Genomic DNA, 7,066 nt, shown 5'->3' on the forward strand with positions numbered 1-7,066 from the left:
CTGTCCCTGTATACTCAGTAGTTTAATGAGATATTTTCGTTTCCCCATAGGAACTCCTGAAAATCTGGTGTGTAGTTTACTGTTGCAACAATCTGGATTCTGATACTATGTTTTCCCTGTAAACATTGCTCCATGCTTAGATTTCACAAGATTTACAGTTGAAAAAACAATTGCTCCAAGCGTACTTAAAAATTTTCCAAATTACTGAATCAGTTATCCGTTTTTACATTTAAATGTATTAAAATAAGAGTTTCTCATTTCCACTAACCACATTTCCAAGTGCTTGGATAGCCATTGTGGACAGCCTCACCTCAGTGGACTGTGCAGATGTGGATAGTACAAGGAAGGGTTAAGCCCGGAGGGGAGGACTTAACCCTGGAAGACTGTCTTAATGGTTGAGAGGGAGGGGATAGGGACTAGGGACATGGGGTGGGGGGAGAGAGGAGATAAAGGGGAAGAAGGATATCGAGCCAAAATAAAAGGATTAGGTAGTGGATCCTGGCCTCAGTTTCTCCTCTCCCTGAGCCACTTCTTCAGTACCCATAGCTGCTTTGCCCTCCCTATCCTGGTTATTGCCTGGGGATTTAGGTGCTCAGAAGTGACTCCGGCCTGGGGTGTCTCTAGTGCTTTTTCTCCACTGTAGACATAGCACATAGTTATCAGTAGGCAGAAGCAGTTTCTGCAGAGTTCTGCCAGGTGACTCTCCGTCACGCATGTACATACCCACGCACATACTCTCATCTCTGATGACTTCAAAGCCCTGAAGTTCTCATACCCACAAGGTGTTTCTAGGCTTCCTGAGCCTGCTGGATCAAAATGGGTAGGTTCTGGCAAAGCCCTCCACATCTGAATTCCATGGGGCCTGCATGGTTCATCCAGTCCCATTCCCACCTCCTGTCAGGAATCCTAGGATCCACTTTCAAGAGGAAAGGTGGCTGGCCCCTGGAGTTACCTGTGGGGAAGTAGAGGTAACTAGCATCACTCTGCACTAGCAGGGTTGAGTCAGGTGGGGCCACCTCCACTTGTCAAGCACCCTGGAAGCCATCCAGCAGGGACACAAGGTGGGCCCCCTAGCTCATATTCAACTGTCACACAAGGAAGATGTGAGGCCTAGACGATGCCAGGGGAGGGAGGGGCATCCCGCTGCCCCACCCGCGCTTCGTGAGTATAGAATGACGGGACAAAGTACTGTGCAGCACCAAATAATTCACCATAAAAAATGATTGCCACCAGGCGAGCCTATTATGGACGGTAGATCAACCAGCAGCTGTAATGACTCTTGCTTGAGCAGTCCTGACTCAGTGTACCCTCACTCCACTGTGCAACTACGCAAGGAGATGTTGAATGATAGTCCTAGTCCTACCTTGGAAGAAGAAAACAAGTACCTGGCTAGCCAAGCCCAGCTCTCACAGATACAGTACCACCAAGCTGCCCAGTTGCCAGTTCTGGGGCCTTTTCCACTGCAGTAGAAGGCACCAGGCTTAGCCCAGTCATGCAGGGGTCCCATAAACTCCACAAACTAAACACTAAACACACCTGTGCCAATGATCAAGTCAACAATAACACCCTGCATCCACTCTGCCTGGACATCTTAAAACTTTGGCCTTTACTCAGATGAAGTCTGACCCAGAATCACCAACTGAAGTTGGGCATGGAAGTCAGCTCAGCATCTAGGGGGTTGGCCTTTATCTCTTAAAAGACAACAACAAAAAACAATTCCCCAGGCACTGGTGGCTCACACTTGTGAGGCTAAGATCTGAGGACTGTAGTTCAAAGTCTGCAGGAGCAGGCAAGCCCATGAGATTCTTTTTTTTTTTGGGGGGGGGGGTCCAGTCGTGGGGCCTGAACTCTGGGCCTGGGCGCTGTCCCTCAGCTCTTCAGCTCAAGGCTAGCGCACTACCACTTGAGCCACAGCGCCACTTGCGGCTTTTTTCTTTTTGTTTATGTGGTGCTGAGGAATCGAACCCAGGGCCTCAGGCATGCAAGGCAAGCGCTCTACCACTGAGCCACCTTCCCAGCCGCCCATGAGATTCTTATCTCCAATTAACCACTGGAAACTGAAAGTGGAGCTGTAGCTCCAAGTGTTGGAGTGCTCTAGCCTTGAGCAAAAAGGGACAGCACCCAGGCCCTGAATTCAAGCCTCACAACCAATAAACAAAACAAAACCACTTCCAAGGACATATTCATTGAGCTTTCTCTTTTCCCAAGTCTAAGCTGGAAAAAGGAAACACACACACACACACACACACACACACACAGTACAAGTACCCATAATGTATGTATGTGTATATCATGTACATGGCTCAGGTGATAGAGTGCCAGCCTTGAGTGAAAAAGCCAAGAGACAGCATAAGGCCCTGAGATCAAGCCCCAGTATCAGTATGTGTGTGCGCATACACATACACACACATACTCATTGTCTTGATTGTGGTGATAGTCTCTCCATGTATGTGAAAAGTATGTAAGTTTTATACTTTTTATGTACCATTTATCTTGCATCCGTTGTTCCCCAATAAATCTGAGAAAACTGGAGAACACACACACACACACACACACACATACACACACACACTACTGTGGCTTCCCCCTCCCCCCACCTCCCAAGCCACACCAGGTCCCATCCTAGTATTTCCACCAATAGTCCATCTCTTCCTGGCTCCCTGGAAGGAGGGGCTTGGCTGGGGTTGGTATAACCCTTGTCTAGGGCTCACCCTATGGATGGTGATAGCCCAAGGAGGGGCGAGATCTCTATTCACATGGCCAGCAAGTCAAAGCCATTATTTCTGCTTGAGTTCATTCATTTCCAATATTAACTTTTAATTACCATGAACACAACAGGCACAGAGCCCTTGGGTTCAAGGGCAGACACAGATCGCTAGAGCAATGTGTGTATCAGTGACAATAGTCTTCTCTGGGAGAAGCATAGATTTTTCTAGTGCAGTCCAAAAGCTAACTAGCTAGTTCATGTGCTGAAGCTAGAAATTTAGATATACCGTAAAAGATCTCATGTTTCTTAGTGCTTCTTGCCGACCACACAACATGTAACCATTTGAGAGGTTTTCCTGCATACGCTACTTCCTATCTATAAAGGACCATGCAGCCATAAATGGGTACAAGCTGGATAATCATTATCCAAGTCATTTCCAACTGACTTTTTCATACCTCCCTTTCAAAAATCAAACATTTAGGGCTGGTGGAGTGGCTCAAGTAGTAGAGTAGCTACCTAACAAGTGTGAGGCCCTGAGTTCAAATCCTAGTACTAGAAAAGAATATAACAAAGACTTTAGTAACAACTATGACCTGCTTAGTATAGATTAAGTGGTGGGGACTCCAGTATGAGTTAGGCAGGGCCTTTATTTTCAGTGAGCTCACAGCCTCATAAGAATACAACCAGAAGCGACTAACTACAAACACACACACACACATATTGTCACTACTGATCTGAAGCTACATTACCCAGGTCCCTTCATTCACTTGTAAAACCAAAAGCATCCTCTTATGTATTTGAGCTATATTTTATATTATTCATACATTTTATAATAGTCTTAAAATAGTACATGGTATTTTGTGTTGGTAACTAGGGCTTGAACTCAGGACCTTATAATCTCACTTAACTTTTTTTTGTTGTTGTTGGCCGTGGGGCTTGAACTCTGGGCCTGGGCTCTGTCCCTTAGCTCTTCAGCTCAAGGAGAGCACTCTACCACTTGAGCTACAGCGCCACTTCTGGTTTTCTGGTGATTTATTGGAGATAGGAGTCTCACGGTCTCTCCTGCCCAGGCTGGCTTTGAACCGCGATCCTCAGATCTCAGCCTCCTGAGTAGCTAGGATTACAGGCGTGAGCCACTAGCGCCCGGCTTCACTTAACTTTTTTTGCTCAAGGCTGGTGCTCTGCTACTTGAGCCACAGCTCTACCACCAGCTTTTGGGTGACAATTGGAGGTAAGAGTTTCACCGACTTTCCTGCCTGGGCTGATGTTGAACCCTGATCCTCAGATCTGTCTCCCGAGTAGCTAGGCATGAACTATTAGCATCTGTATAATACCTGTGTGTTCTAATCAATGTGGCTTACTATATGGCCCCCAAGGATAAAGATCTCTGGCATCTTGGTTTTGTTGTTGTTGTTTGGTGTTTTGGGTATGGTAGTAATAATAAGTACTATACACTATACTATAAACTCCATCTCTGATTCTGTACAAGCACTAAGAAGCATACTTTTACAACTAGGTAGAAAGGGAACCCACCTACGAATCCACTGTTAAACAACAGTGGATGATTGAGCCTTGGAACGAGGACCTGCAGGGGACTCCTCCCTGAGCCAGTGAGCAGAATGGTTCGTTCTTCTATTCTGCATTTTCCGTGAGGTGGAGTAACCTGTACTTCTTCCCATTGGAGGGTTCTCACATGTTCAGGCTGGTCACAGGAAAATCTCTATCCCAACTGAATGCCAAACAAACAACAACTGAATGAGAGCCATGATTGCAGTGTGGAAGGGCCAAGGAAACGATACATGAATCTGGGCCGACACCTGAGAAATGCGAGCCTCTTCCCTGGCTTACAAGCATCCAGTAATATGATCAACATCACCCTGGAAGGGCCTTATTTCAAACCAGAGTGAACTGCACCCATGGGGTTTTGAGTAATAGGCTGCCCAGTTCCCAATATGCCCTGTCCGAGCTTGAAGGCCAAGTTTGACCCTTTGGACTCCTCCCCAAGGAGAGGAAAAGCAAAGGGACTATAGGCTACTTGGGTCACCAGGCAGGAACCCATCTGTACCCTCTTCTTTATCGGACATTAATCATTGGCCACTGTCATATGATGTTTTTGTTTTCTGTGCTGGTCCTGAAGGCTTGAATGCAGGGTCTGGGAGCTGTCCCATGGCTCTTGTGCTCAAGGCTAGAACCCATTTGAGCCACAGCTACACTTTCAGCCTTTTTGGTAATTAATTGAAGAGTCTTATGGACTTCCTGCCTGGGTTGGCTTTGAACCAAGATCCTCAGGTCTCAGCCTACTGCGTCACTAGGATTATAGGCATAAGCCACTGATGCCTGGTTACCATGGGATGTTTTATAACTTCACTATTTTATAATTACTTAGGCCTTAGTGGCATAACTTACATAACATTTTATAGATGCCATACCAATATTTTCTAAATGCTGAAAATTGTTGGACTAAAGCCTCATATTAAATGAGAAATGTAAACATGATAAAATGCTCTAGCAAGGTGTGGTGGAACATGCTTGTAATCTCAGCACTTGGGAGACCAAGGCAGGAGAATCACAGTTGGTGGTGAGTCTGGGCTACATACTCTAAGCAAAGCATTTTAAGATTGTGTGACATCTGTCCTGTCTTCTTCGATTAGGAATGGTGAGGTCTAGCACAGCACTTTGATGACCAAAAGCTAACACCTTCTAGGAGCTCTTCCTTAAAGTGTGCTGCTACATGGGATGGGTGAGCAGCAAGACTGCTGTTTTGTGCTGATGTCTACACTGAGAAAGCATGTTTCAGGCTGAAACAACTGGACAGAATACCAGGACTCTTCTCTCACAACAGGTTATATTAACATTTTCTGTGTGGTCGGTGGATATTAGCCTTACTTCCTTTAAGCTAAAACATGTTTTTTTTTTTTTTGTCGGTCATGGGGCCTGAACTCTGGGCCTGGGCGCTGTCCCTCAGCTCTTCAGCTCAAAGCGAGCACTTTACCACTTGAGCCACAGCACCACTTCTGGTTTTCTAGTGGTTTATTGGAGATGAGTCTCAGAGACTTTCCTGCCCAGGCTGGTTTTGAGCTGTGATCCTTCTGAGTAGCTAGGATTACAGACAGGCGTGAACTACCAGCGCCTGGCAGTTTTTTAAAAATCGGGCCTGGGCACTGTCCCTGAGCATTTCAGCTTAAGGCTAGCACTCTATCACTTGAGCCACAGTGCCACTTCCTGTTTTTTCTGCTTATGTGGTGCTGAGGAATTGAACCCAGGGCTTCATGCGTGCAAGGCAAGCGCTCTTACCATGGAGCCACCTTCCCAGCACCTGTTTTGTTTTGAATCTTGGTGCTCTAAAAAGCTCTTGGGTCACTACACTGCCAGTAAGGCAGGCCAGGATTCAGGTAGCAAGAGATCTCTAGTTATAACTACTGGTTCAAGTGAACTAAAGCTTGCAGTAGAGAGAAACAATATCAGTCTCTATTACTTGGGCATTTATTCAAGCATTACAACAATATGTACATTTCCCTCTGCACAGTTAATACTTCATAGAAGGCTTTCAACATCATCTACTCATTCCAATTTTTACTAGGGTTTCTTTTTTTTTTGGGGGGGGGTCCAGTCATAGGGCCTGAACCCTGGGCCTGGGAACTGTCCCTCAGCTCTTCAGCTCAAGGCAAGCGCTCTACCACTTGAGCCACAGCGCCACTTCCAGCTTTTTTCTTTTTGCTTATGTGGTGCTGAGGAATCGAGCCCAGGGCCTCACACATGCAAGGCAAGCGTTCTACCACTGAGCCACCTTCCCAGCCCCTACTCATTCCAATTTTTATCAGGACCCTGGAAGCTGACTCAGGAGGCTGAGAGGTAGAAGGATCATGAGTCCTAGGTCAGCCTGAACTACATAGTGAGACCCTGTCTCAAAAAGACAAAGACAAAAGCTTATTGTAACAAATGAAAATGTAGTGCATATACATATTTTTTCTGTGTATGTCTATGACTATACCTTCTCTATGGCCTTCGTTGGCAGGTTATTTGAAACAACAGTGCCTTATTCATAGGTAACTAAGGATTATTAAATAATTTCCTAAACTAAGACATCAATCTCACTAAGAAAGGTTTCCTTCTGATCTGAGTTTTTATTACATGAGCTTTTATAATATCCCAGCTTCCAAGTATTAAACTATTTGTATACAAAAACTTGCTCAGAGTGCATAACATTTTTTGGGTTTTCTAACACTTGAGATCAGCAAATAGCTTATCAGATTATCCGATTATCAGATTTGTAGGGGCTGGAAAGGTGGCTCAATGGTAGAGAGCTTGCCTTGCATGCATGAAGCCCTGGGTTCGATTCCTCAGCACTACATAAGCAGA

The sequence above is a fragment of the Dipodomys ordii genome, unplaced genomic scaffold (genome assembly GCF_000151885.1).
Source record: "Dipodomys ordii isolate 6190 unplaced genomic scaffold, Dord_2.0 Scaffold11, whole genome shotgun sequence".
NCBI lineage: Eukaryota > Metazoa > Chordata > Mammalia > Rodentia > Heteromyidae > Dipodomys > Dipodomys ordii.